Source organism: Babylonia areolata, chromosome 20 (genome assembly GCF_041734735.1).
Source record: "Babylonia areolata isolate BAREFJ2019XMU chromosome 20, ASM4173473v1, whole genome shotgun sequence".
Lineage (NCBI taxonomy): Eukaryota > Metazoa > Mollusca > Gastropoda > Neogastropoda > Buccinidae > Babylonia > Babylonia areolata.
This window is the reverse complement of record NC_134895.1, coordinates 23,568,813-23,581,312: the sequence shown is the minus strand read 5'-3', so window position 1 is coordinate 23,581,312 and position 12,500 is coordinate 23,568,813. Positions and strand designations below refer to the sequence as shown.

General features: G+C 46.4%; 1 protein-coding gene across 1 annotated transcript in view; it reads left to right on the top strand.

The window, feature by feature from the left end:
• Positions 1 to 9,199: 9,199 nt before the first annotated feature.
• LOC143295321 (tubulointerstitial nephritis antigen-like) overlaps positions 9,200 to 12,500 on the top strand; it is an 89,952-nt gene continuing 86,651 nt past the window's right edge. The window contains exon 1 of the mRNA XM_076606954.1: positions 9,200 to 9,456. The gene's annotated coding sequence lies outside the window, so the exon portion shown is untranslated. The remainder of the gene's footprint in view (positions 9,457 to 12,500) is intronic.

The window sequence follows — 12,500 nt, the reverse complement described above, 5'->3', positions numbered from 1 at the left end:
AGCAGGAACTTCGGCCTTACCATCAGCACGAGGAAAACTGAAGTTCTCCATCAGCCAGCCCCAGGGAAACCTTACGTTGAGCCCAACATCACAGTCAACGGTCAGAGACTCAGTGCGGTGGAGCGGTTCACATACCTTGGCAGCACACTGTCACGAAATGTGACAATCGACGATGAAGTGAACGTCAGGATTGCAAGAGCAAGCGCAACTTTTGGTAGACTCAATGCAAATGTCTGGAACAGAAGAGGCATTAGTCTTGAGACCAAGCTAAAGGTCTACAGAGCAGTAGTTCTCCCCACACTACTGTACGCCTGCAAAACTTGGACAGTGTACCAACGACATGTCAAGAAGCTGAACCACTTCTACACAACATGCCTCAGGAAGCTACTGAACATCAAGTGGCAAGACAGGACCCCAGACACAGAGGTGCTCGCAAAAGCCACCCTTCCCAGCATCTTCACCATCCTGATGAAGTCCCAGCTTCGCTGGGCTGGACACGTGGCGCGCATGCCAGACCATCGGCTGCCCAAAAGGCTCTTCTATGGCGAGCTGCAACAAGGGAAGAGATCACACGGAGGTCAGAAGAAGCGCTTCAGAGATACTCTGAAAGTCTCTCTGAAAGCGTTTGATATCAACCCTGACTCCTGGGAGGAATCTGCAGTGGACCGTGACAAATGGCGCGCTGCTGTGCACAAAGGCGCCAAGTTGTGCGAGGCCAACAGGACTGACTGCAGCTGTTCAGAAGACGGCAGGCCAGAAAGTCACGGGCAAACAAGCTCCCTGACAATGGTATGCCTGTCTTTGTCTGCCCCAACTGTCAGCGAACATTTCGTGCGCAGATTGGACTATTCAGCCATCTGCGCATTCACAGATAGATTCATGAGCATCCTCCCCCCCACCCCACCACCACCCTTCCCCCATCCCCCAGCTGGATGACAACGATGGTCATCATCGATCTCGATGGACACACCACCATGTGTGTGTGTGTGTGTGTGTGTGTGTGTGTGTGTGTGTGTGTGTGTGTGTTTATTTGTGTGTGTGCAAATGATATCACTGTCATCCCTCTCCTCCCAAAACCACCACTCCCCCCTCGTGCAGTCAGACAGAAGGTCCGTCCATTCCTCATAATCAGTGTCTTGGCAGCAGCTGTGTCGCGCCGCACCATCGGAAAGCCGGGAGTGGGGGGGAGTCCGGTGGTAGGGGCAAACGTTTCAATACAACAATGCGAATGCGATTGAATGTACAAAGTTCTCGACACAAGCATACAACGAAGTTTAACTCACTCAGTACGGCCAGTCCTCTCTTCTCCTCTACACAGACCCCTCGGATGTCCAGTGGGTGTCTGAATGACCCAACCCTTAGCTTCCGTCGTCAGAACTGTGGTATTCTTTGTCAACATTCACCTCTTCAGTATAAGAGCGTTCCGCTTGCAATATTTTGATGATGGTAATTGGGATGAAACGCTGTTAACGTCGTCTCTTTCGCCGTTCGTATGGAGAGAGTTAAACGCATCACAGTAGTACACTTAACATCATCACAGCGCAGTCAGCATTGGAGGAAGATTTCACTTTCAGTTTCAGTTTCTCAAGGAGGCATCACTGTGTTCGGACAAATCCATACTTAAAACACCACATCTGCTAAGAAGATGCCTAACCTGCAACATACCCCAACGCGCTAAGTCAACCCTCCAGTACATGCACACATATATTTGTGTTCCAATCAAAGTGGATTTCTACAGAACTTTGCCAGAACTTTGCCAGAGGACAACACTGTCGTTGCCATGGGTTCTTTTTCAGTGCGCCAAGTGCCTGCTGCACACGTGACCTCGGTCTATCGTCTCATCCGAATGACCAGACGCTCAGTTTGATTTTTCAGTCAAACTTGGGAGAAAGGGCGAGAGTGGGATTCGAACCCAGACCCTCACGGAATCTCTGTTTTGACAGATGAGCGTCTTAACCATGTTGCCACTTTCATCGCTTGAGGAAGAACCTTCGCGAACCTTTGCTGTGGGGACTACATCCATGGCTTGGCAGGTAGTGGGCAAGAACTCGCCCGGCTTGTGAAAAGACTGGATGAAACATCGACAAGATACCGCTTAGAAATCAGCGCCGAAAGGACCATGCTAATGGCCGGCCACAATACCACCATCACTGCTGATGTACCTTTCCATGGACAGAAGCTAGGAACTGTTTAACAGTTCGCTTACCTGGTATCTATCATCGGCAATGAAGGATCCAAACCAGAAATCATATCAAGGGTAGAAAAGATAGCATCACCACTGTCCAGGCAAACCTATATGGAAGGACAGCAACAATTGTATGAGACAGACTACTGCGTGTGCACTGGTATATTCCATTTTCCTGTGTGGCTACAAGACATGGACTGTCGCGGCGGATTTGGAAAGAAGAACCCAAGTCTTGAAAACCAGCTGTTATTGCAAGGTACTATATACTGACCATATCAATCATGAACAAGTTCGTCAAAACCAGCTGGCAGCACATCGGACCTGTATTGGTATGGCCACGTAAAAAGATACAGTGGCATTGCTAAAACATTCCTCCAAGGAACTGTTGAGGGAGGGAGACAGAAGGGAAGATATGAATGGACAGGAAAACCATTCGCAGAGCCCCAGGCTTTGACACAGAACTGACAAACCTGGAGGAATCTGGCGACCGGTGTTTCCATGCAGCGCCTCAGTGACTTCACAGAGCTGAGGGAGAAGAAGAAGAATACCAGTACACAGTCAACCACCGAAGCCCGCTCTCGTCCTTTCTCACAAAGTTGACAGGAAAATCAAACTGAGCGTCTAGTCATTCGCATGAAACAATAAACCTGGGTCCCGTGAGCAGCACGCGCTTGACGCACTGAAAAAGAACCCCATGGCAACGAGAGTGTTGTCCTCTGGCAAATTTCTGTAGAAGAAATCCACTCTGATAGGTACAGAAATACAAAAGCATGCACTCAAGGCCTGACTAAGCCCGTTGGGTTATACTGCTGGTCAGGCATCTGCCTAGCAGATGTAGTGTTTTATATTTATATGGATTTGTCCGAACGCAGAAACGCCTCATTGAGAAACTGAAACTGAAACAGCCAACCGTTTTATGGAATCATCATTTTCCAATTTAAATAGCAAGATCAGTTTATACAGGCATGGTCAACGAACAAATTGGAAAGGTATAAACTGCTCACTAACTTGAGTTAATCACAGACATAATCATAAGCATAAAATGCATTTCGTTTCGACGCGACTGAGAAAGTAAGCGAAATAAAAGAGATATGTTCTTAAGACTTGACTGCCTTGTGTGATTTAACAGGTGTGCGTTCTGCTGGAATGTGACCACACTGCACACATATGTCTTGACTTGAATGGAACAGAGGATGAATCATCACTTGGTATCTGCAAAGGGCAATTGTTTGCCCCTGAAAATAACAAGGTGCATATTATAAGTAATGAAAGGTTGCTGGGTGCTTACTCTTGTTGACAATGTGAGCTCGAATCGCTTCACTGCAAATGACGTGATGACAGACGTGATAATGGAAACAAACCAGAAACACTGCACACTCGCTGCAAACAGACAGAACACTTGGCAAAGCGGTGGAGGACCTGACTAGGTGGCGACTGTTCACGGGTTTGAGTCCCGCAGTGGCCGGGGTCGTTAGTCCTCCCTCCACTATAGACCTTGATAGGTGGTTTGGGTGCTAGTCCTTGGGGTGTGACAATAATATGAGGTCCCGTGTGTACCATGTATTTGTATTTGTATTTCTTTTTATCACAACAGATTTCTCTGTGTGGAATTCGGGCTGCTCTCCCCAGGGAGAGCGCGTCGCTATACTACAGCGCCACCCCCCTTTTTCTTCTTCTTCTTCTTTTTTTTTTCCTGCGTGCAGTTTACTTTGTTTTTCCTATCGAAGTGGATTTTTCTACAGAATTTTGCCAGGAACAACCCTTTTGTTGCCGCGGGTTCTTTTACGTGCGCTAAGTGCATGCTGCACTCGGAACCTCGGTTTATCGTCTCATCCTAATAATTAGCGTCCAGACCACCACTCAAAGGCCTAGTGGAGGAGAAGAAAATATCGGCGGCTGAACCATGATTCGAACCAGCGCGCACAGATTCTCTCGCTTCCTAAGCGGACGCGTAACTTCTAGGCCATCACTCCACATGTGGGCCGCCTACTTAGCGCAATGTAACAATCCATGTCAACATATCGGGCGAAAGTCTGCAAAACAATCTACTTTGAAAGCAAAACATACATTGACAAATATTAACATCACACACACACACAATACAGTGCAATACTGTGCAACACACGCACACACTAAAAGCACACACACGCACGCGCGAGCACTCGCGCACCCCCCCCCCCCCCCCCCCACCACTCTCAACCCCCCTGCTCCCCCCCCTCCACACACCCCCCTCTCCCCCCCCCCCCCACACACACACCCACACACACACACACACACAAGGAGAGAACTCAGAACTGGTTTATGCACATTGGGCTTAGGGCCACAATACACAAGAGGGGAGTGGAGACAGGCAGGGATCGGAACTCAATATGGATTTCATAGGTATGCCCTTCTGGGACCAAAAACACGGTAACACTTGTCTGTTCCCATACCTGACAAAGTCTATCCTTATTAGCGATATACAATACAGAGAGAGAGAGTGTGTGTGTGGTGTGTGTGTGTGTGTGTGTGTGTGTGTGTGTGTGTGTGTGTGTGTGTGTGTGTGTGTGTGTGTGTGTACAGGGATGAGTATTACAGTAAAATACGTTTGTATACATCAGACCATAGTACACATACCGCCAGCAGAACAAAGTAAACAGGTGTGCACACAGACGCAAAAATGAACTTTCAGAGAATCTGAAAACTGTGTGCAGCTGATGTCTTTTCGAATATATGAACGAAACTTGAATGGGCGAATGGGAATCGCCAATTCAGTGACAGGCGAATCGGAAATAGGCAAATTGGGAACTGGCGAATTGGGATAGCACACTCCATCACCTGCCAGCCAAAAAGCACGGGCCCGGTGGCAGATCTACGAGTGTCGTCTAATCTCCACGTCCCCCATGAGAAAGAGGGAGAAAGATAGGAGCTGGATAAAGGTGTGTCTGTAGCCATGTCTTGGAGGACATTGTTCAGGTGTCAGGGCAAGGCAAGTAGTCTATCTCACATACCCCCCTGGAAACATCACACACACACACACACAGAGAGAGAGAGAGAGAGAGGGAGGCACGCACACACACACACACACACACACACACACACACACACACACACACACACACACACAAACACACAGAGGTTTGTCTGTGTCTTACTTTTTCTTTCTTTATACAACTCTGTGTGTGTGTGTGTGTGTGTGTGTGTGTGTGTGTGTGTGTGTGTGTGTGTGTGTCTGTCTGTCTGTCTGTCTGTCTGTTTGTCTCTCTGTCTGTCTCTCTGTCTGTATCCTTTCCGTCCGTCCCCCCACCCACCCCCTTCTCACACACACTCTGTCTTCCACCCAAATCCCCGAACCCACCCACCCACTTGTTGACCACCAGAGGTAACAAGAGCACATAAGTCTTATTATGATTTTTTTTCTCTCTCTTTCTTTTTTTTCTTACTTTTTTTTTTTAGCTCAGGCTGAACAAATCATCAAGGAACTCCTGCGTAAAATTCACCCCTCCCTAACCTCCTCCTCCTCCTCCTCCTTCATCCAGACTGACCAACCCCAGGATAAGGCCGCACTGTTTTGAGCAAGAGGGAAGAAGGAAGGATGGAAACAGGGGGGTTGGAGAGGAGAGGTTTAGGATGGATGAGTAAGCAGGGTGGGGGGGGGAGGAAGGTAATTAATTAGCATGATGGTGGTAGTGGTGGTGGTAGTTGTTGGGGGACGGGGTGGTGGTGGTTACAAGGTGATCCGTGTTGTCTTTTTACCGGGATTTAGCCACAACAAACGCCACAGAGCTTTCCTCTAGACAAGCGTAACACCGGGTCTTTAGGCGTCTTTTGAATGCGGCATTAAAGGGGGGGCTCCTTTCTTCTCTGAAGTCTCCTGTGATGGACAGCGTCTTTTACGCTCTGTGTGTGTGTGTGTGGGGGGGGGGGGCTCTTTCTGTGTTTCTTGTTTCTACCCCTCCCCCCCCCTCCCTCTAACCCGCCACCCATTCCTTCCCTCCTCCCCCCTCACTCTTTCTCTCTTTCTCTTTCTCTGTCTCAATCTCAGTCTCTGACCCTGTCTGTCTGTCTATCTGTGTCTTCCTATCTATCTGTCTGTCTTTCTCTGTGCCTGTCCCTCCCCCACTCTTTCTTCCAGTGGGCGCGCGCGCGCGCGCGCGCGCGCGTGTGTGTGTGTGTGTGTGTGTGTGTGTGTGTGTGCGTGTGTGTGTGTGTGTGTGTGTAAACACGCGTGCGTTCGCGCCTGTCTGTTTCTTTGTCAGTCTATTTACATGTCCAGTTCCATAGTGGGACTATTCCTGTCTGCGTGCGTGTGTATATGTGTGGGTGTTGTGTGTGTGTGTGTGTGTGTGCGCGCGTGCGTGCACGCGTGCCTGCCTACCTGTCTATCTGCCTGTGTGTCTACCTATCCATCTGTCAAGTCCCAAAATCCGATACAGACTGACGACAAACGAGGATTACACCCATTGTAACGTGAGCCAGTGTCTGTCCAAACGACGAGCTTTGGGCAGACGGTGAAAAGTTCAAGAACATCACAAAACATCTTGCCGCGACTCGAGACGTCCGTCAGCACTAGAATGCTCCCTGGTCCTGCGTCCAATACCTACAGGTTTTGTGGTATCTATATATATATATATATATATATATATATATATATATATACATGTACTGTATGCATATATACTGTATGCATATAGATAGATAGATAGATAGATAGATAGTGTACCTGCCACACTGCTTCTGTGAAACGACTGGTCAGAGAGCTATCAGTGACTCACTGAGTTGCAAGCGAGCTGTTAGTGAGCCGTTCGTTGAGCTGTCAATGAGTCAGTGAGCTGTCCATGAGCTGTCAGTGAACTGTTAGTGAGTCGCTGAGCTGCAAGTGAGCTTTCAGTGAGTAATTAATCTGTGAGTCAGTACTGTAAGCTGTCAATGACTTGTCAGTGAGCTGCTCGCGAGTCATTAAGCTGTCAGTGAGCTGTTAGTGAGTCACTGAGCTGTCAGTGAGCTGTTAGTGAGTCACTGAGCTGTCAGTGAGCTGTTAATGAGTCACTGAGCTGTCAATGAGTCACTTAGCTGTCAGTGAGCTGTTAGTGAGTTATTGAGCTGTCAGCGAGCTGTTAGTGAGTCGATGAACTGCAAGCGATCTGTCAGTGAGTCATTGAGCTGTCAGTGAGTCATTCAGCTGTAACTTAGTCTGTGTGAGCTGTCAGTCAGTTACTGAACTGTCAGTGAGCTGTCAGTGAGTCAATGACCTGTCAGTGTCTCTGTGAGCTGTCAGTCTGAGAGCTGTTAGACAGTGCGTCGCTGAGTTGTCAGTTGAGTCAATGAGCTGTCAATGAGCTGTCAGTGCGCTGTCAATGAGTCATTGAGCTATCAGTGACCTGTCAGTGAACAGCCACTCCGTCATTGAGCTGTCAGCGAGTTTTGTAGCTCTTGTTGAGCTGTCAGTGAGCCCGTCCGTAGTGCCGTGCGTGAATGCCTGCCTCAGTCAACGTGTGTGTCAGCGTGCGGTCTGACTTAACAGTCGTTCAGTGTGCGTCGTGCGTAGTTCTGCGAATGTACATGTGCATGTCTTGTTCTCTCTTTCCCGGTCTCTCTCCCCCATTTAACCCTCCTCCGATTCCAAACCCCCGCGTCCCTCACCCATCCTCCCCTCTCAACCCCCTCCCCTCCCCTCCCCCCTCTCCCCGTCTCCCCCCCCCCCACCCCCCCAGTCCTTCTTCGGCTCTCTGCAGACTTCCATCAGTTAACTGTTAACCTATTGTGTGATGGAATGTTGATGAAACTGGAAAACAAAATGTCAGTCGTCCCAGATTCCTCAGCGGTTACCATTTCATTTCTGCTGACTCGTCTGGTTTGGCTTCTTTTTTTGTTTGTTTATATATATATATATATATATATATATATATATATTATATATATATTATATATATATATATATATATATATAAACAAGTTAACAGTCACTCTGATTCCATACTGTGCTCCCATTTATCATAACTATAGTATAAGTGCGACGAGAAAGACCTGTTTTGATGACAGAACGGGGGGGCGGGGGGCGGGGGGGGGTGAGAAGTGAGGGGGGGGGGAGCAGTGGGGAGGGGGGGCTTGAGGGAGGAGAGGAAGAGGGGGAAGGGGATGCCGGAGATGGGGATCGTTCGTGGGCTGCAACTCCCACGTTCACTCGTATGCACACGAGTGGGCTTTTACGTGTATGACCGTATTTACCCCGCCATGTAGGCAACCATACTCCGCTTTCGGGGGTGTGCATACTGGGTATGTTCTTGTTTCCATAACCCACCGAATGCTGACATGGATTACAGGATCTTTAACGTGCGCATTTGATCTTCTGCTTGCATATACACACGAAGGGGGTTCAGGCACTAGCAGGTCTGCACATGTGTTGACCTGGGAGATCGTAAAAATCTCCACCCTTTACCCACCAGGCGCCGTCACCGTGATTCGAACCCGGGACCCTCAGATTGACAGTCCAACGCTTTAACCACTCGGCTATAGCGCCCGTCAGATGGGGAGTGGGGGTGGGGATAGAGAATTAGGGGAAGGGGGAGGGGATTAGAGAAGTTGGGTGGGGTGGGGGTTTATGGAAAGAAAAAGGTATTCGTATTTGATGAACAAAACATGACAAGGAAAGCACGATTTTGTTGTATCCCCCTACCCACCCCCCACCCCCACCCCCACTCCAACACCCTCTATACTGTATACCCTGCATACATTGCACTTGTAAAGATCATGAATGATGTTTTGATATCCGTGGACAATGGCAAAATATGTGATATTACATTGCTTGATCTTTCTGTCGCATTTGATACCACTGACCATGATATCATGCTAGATTGACAAATAATCAGAATATGCAACATAATTTGGAAAATTTTACGGGAAATAACTTTTGCAACTCGACACGAAAAGCGCCCCTCTTAGAGTTACTTCCCACTACGCCTCCTTCAAAAAGCCTGCTGGCGCTGCGAGTGTGATCGTCTGCCAGCAACAGGTCACGCACGCACACACTCTCTCTCTCTCTGTTTCTCGGGGAGATATATATATATTGTTCTTTTCTCCTTTCTCCTCTGGTCTGTGCTCTAGTGACCCGGCCAGTTTCGGTGGCGTTGGATTCGGCAAGTGTAACTGTGAGTCGTCTTCAGTTCTGGATAACAGGAATTATTTGTGTCGGAGAAAAAGTTAGTCGGTTGTTTTTTTGTCAAACTGTTTCACTTGAGTTGGAATTCGTTGACAGTTTGGATGACAGCGTTCTTCAGTTAGGATTTTCGAAGGTAAGGAGATATATATATTGTATCAATGAAATGGAAAATCGAGGATTTTTGGAAGGTAAGGAGATATATATATTGTATCAATGAAATGGATAATCGTGCAAAGGAAAAAAAAGTGTTGAAATTGTAATATCTCTCTTTCGTATTTCCGCTTTGGGCCTGCTTTTCCCTGTGGAAAATGAAATGTAGAAAGCGTAACAATATTTTCTTTTATATTCAGATGATGCAAACTTACCATCAAAGCATTAATGTTATACTGGAAACATGCCAGGCACACACACACACACACACACACACACACACACACGCGCGCGCGCGCATCCACATTCACACCCAGAGATAGGGAAAGACAGAGATAGAGAGGGGCGGAGGTAGAGAGAGCTTGGCAAGTAACATTATTTCGATTTCTTTCAAGGTTTATTCATTTTGCATTTATTTAACTCTTTTTCTCTCTGTCTTTCTTTCTCTCTCTCTCCGTCTCTCTCACTCTCTTCTTTTCCTCACCTCTCTCTCTCTCTCTGTATGTGTGCGTGTGTGTGTGTGTGTGTGTGTGTGTGTGTGTGTGTGTGTGTGTGTGTGTGACTGAGTGCGAGGGAGAGAGAGAGAAAGAAAGAGAGAGAGAGAGGCATGAAAAAATTAAGTGTAGGACCTGAGAGTGAATTTGAATTTGATAAGAAAACTACGGGGGTGTAGAGGGATGAACACACACACACACACGCACACACACAAGGACGCACGCACGCACACAAGGACGCACGCACGCACGCACACACACACACACACACACACACAGAGGTAATTGAAGGACCGGAGGATACACTTGAATTTGTAAAGATCACGACAGGTTAGTGTGGGAAAAATCGTTGAAGGACCTGCAGAGTTAACTTGAAACTGATGGGAACACTACAGGTGGCCCGCAACCTTTACCGTGTTGATCTACAGAGCTTGCACACTGGTTCTGTCTGTCATTTCAATATACTGTTTGTTGAAAAGTTACGTTACTTAAATCCTATGCGTCAGACGAGTTGTGCATTATCTAAAAAAAAAAAAAAAAAAAAAAATTACATAAAAATCAAGGAAATGAACTGAGGCGCCGAACTTTATTTTCCTGTACTTTCCTTTAAAATAAACAATTCACACAACAAAACAAAACACAGATATATTTTTTTCTGTACTTAGTTTTATGAATTTGCGAAAGTGTTATATATATATATATATATATATATATATATATATATATATATATATATGTGTGTGTGTGTGTGTGTGTGTGTGTGTAAACAGCTGAAAAAAAAAAATGAAAAAGACCGTGATTTTTCGAAATTTAATGCCCCGGAACAAAAGCTGCCGCAATTAGGTAATAGAAATGAAACACACGAATAAACATTGAAGCATTAACAAATGCACAAACATACGGTTCGTAAAACGAATTGCTCTGGTACAGATTGAGCACACGTTCATTCTCATAAATGAATGTTCTTTCCTCATGAATGTTGACAATGTAGATCACTCTTTCTGAAAACTGTTTAACTTACATGGAGTCCCAATGAATCACCTGCCATCCCCGTCTCCACTCCCACACCCCCAACCCCCGCCATCCCCCCCCTTTTTTTTTTGTCTTCCTGCTCGCCAACACACAAACGCGTGCGTGCGCACTCCCCCCTCCCCCCCCCCCCCCCGCCCCCCTGCCCCCCTCCCTCCCCAACCCCCGTGCCTCCCGCTTGACTTGACAAAAAACGAAAGCAGCGCGACTGGTTTATAATCTTTCCCTCTCATCGTGTCCAGCACTGAACCCGAGCGCTCCGTTTACGATGTCCATGCGGTTCATTCAGTTCAAACACCACTTGAACACTGACTTGTCCGTTCAGCTTTGCTGAATCATCAGATAGCTTATCGCGATGTCTTATTTATGACGTTCTCTCGGAGGCGACAATGTGACCTTGAAAAATCGGTACTTCCCATTTCACTGATAGAGTTGATTGTGGTGTTGTTTTTTCCTGGTATATTCCAAATTTTGTCAGTCAGGTCGCTTGAAATCTCGCCAGAAATGGTGGCTAATAGCACTTATAAAGGCTGTTCAGTGAACCCCCGTGTTTGCCAGGGAACATGTGAAGCAGGCACATCTCACTATGTGTGAATAGCAACGACTTCGTTGAATCCTGAACTCCAAAGCGAATCGCCATTCACACACACACACACACACACACACACACACACACACACACACACACATATATATATATATATATATATATATATATATATATATGCTGGCATCAAATAACCAACATTTTAGAATTTAGAATTTACAAAACCAACATTTCATTTTAGAATTCGCAATTATACTTTCGCACTCTTTCCTACAGACACGTGTCCAAGAAAGGAACTCCGTACCCCAGAACACGATTATTTGTTAACAGAACACCACCAATTTAAAAAAATGATGTCTTTATTTTCTCGAGATGATGCACATATTGAATAGTATAGTGCGTTGTACAACTAATATTTAGAATACTTAATACGGGGCTTGCATTTTTTTTCTTACACATATCAAGCAAAATGTGCGGAAACAATGAACAAAGCACAGTATGTATACCCGAATTATGGATCCAGTTTAATTGCAAAATTGTGTGTTCATTATTCACAAAAACCTGTGCAAACATAAACAGATGAAAAACGCATGTGCTTGAAATTTGTGAGCCTGAAACGTTTGAGAGGTGAACCTGTATCTTCTCCACAACTGACTTTATGAACTGATGAAGTCATTGGGGCGCTGCACTGAAGAACTATTCACCGGATTCCTCTAGCTCAGTTGGTTTTGTGTCAAAGCAAGGGTCTGCGAATGGTAAACTCGTGTGCATACTAAGAAGAAGAAGAAGATGAAGAAGAAGAAGAAGAAGAAGAAAATTTAGTCTGATTGCATTGGTGCTAGATATCGCGCCATAGAAAAATATAGCGCCATAGAAAAACTATGTATTATTATTATTATTATTATGTCCCGAGTCAGCGACCACTTTATTCACGTTGGTTTCACATTATCTTCAACA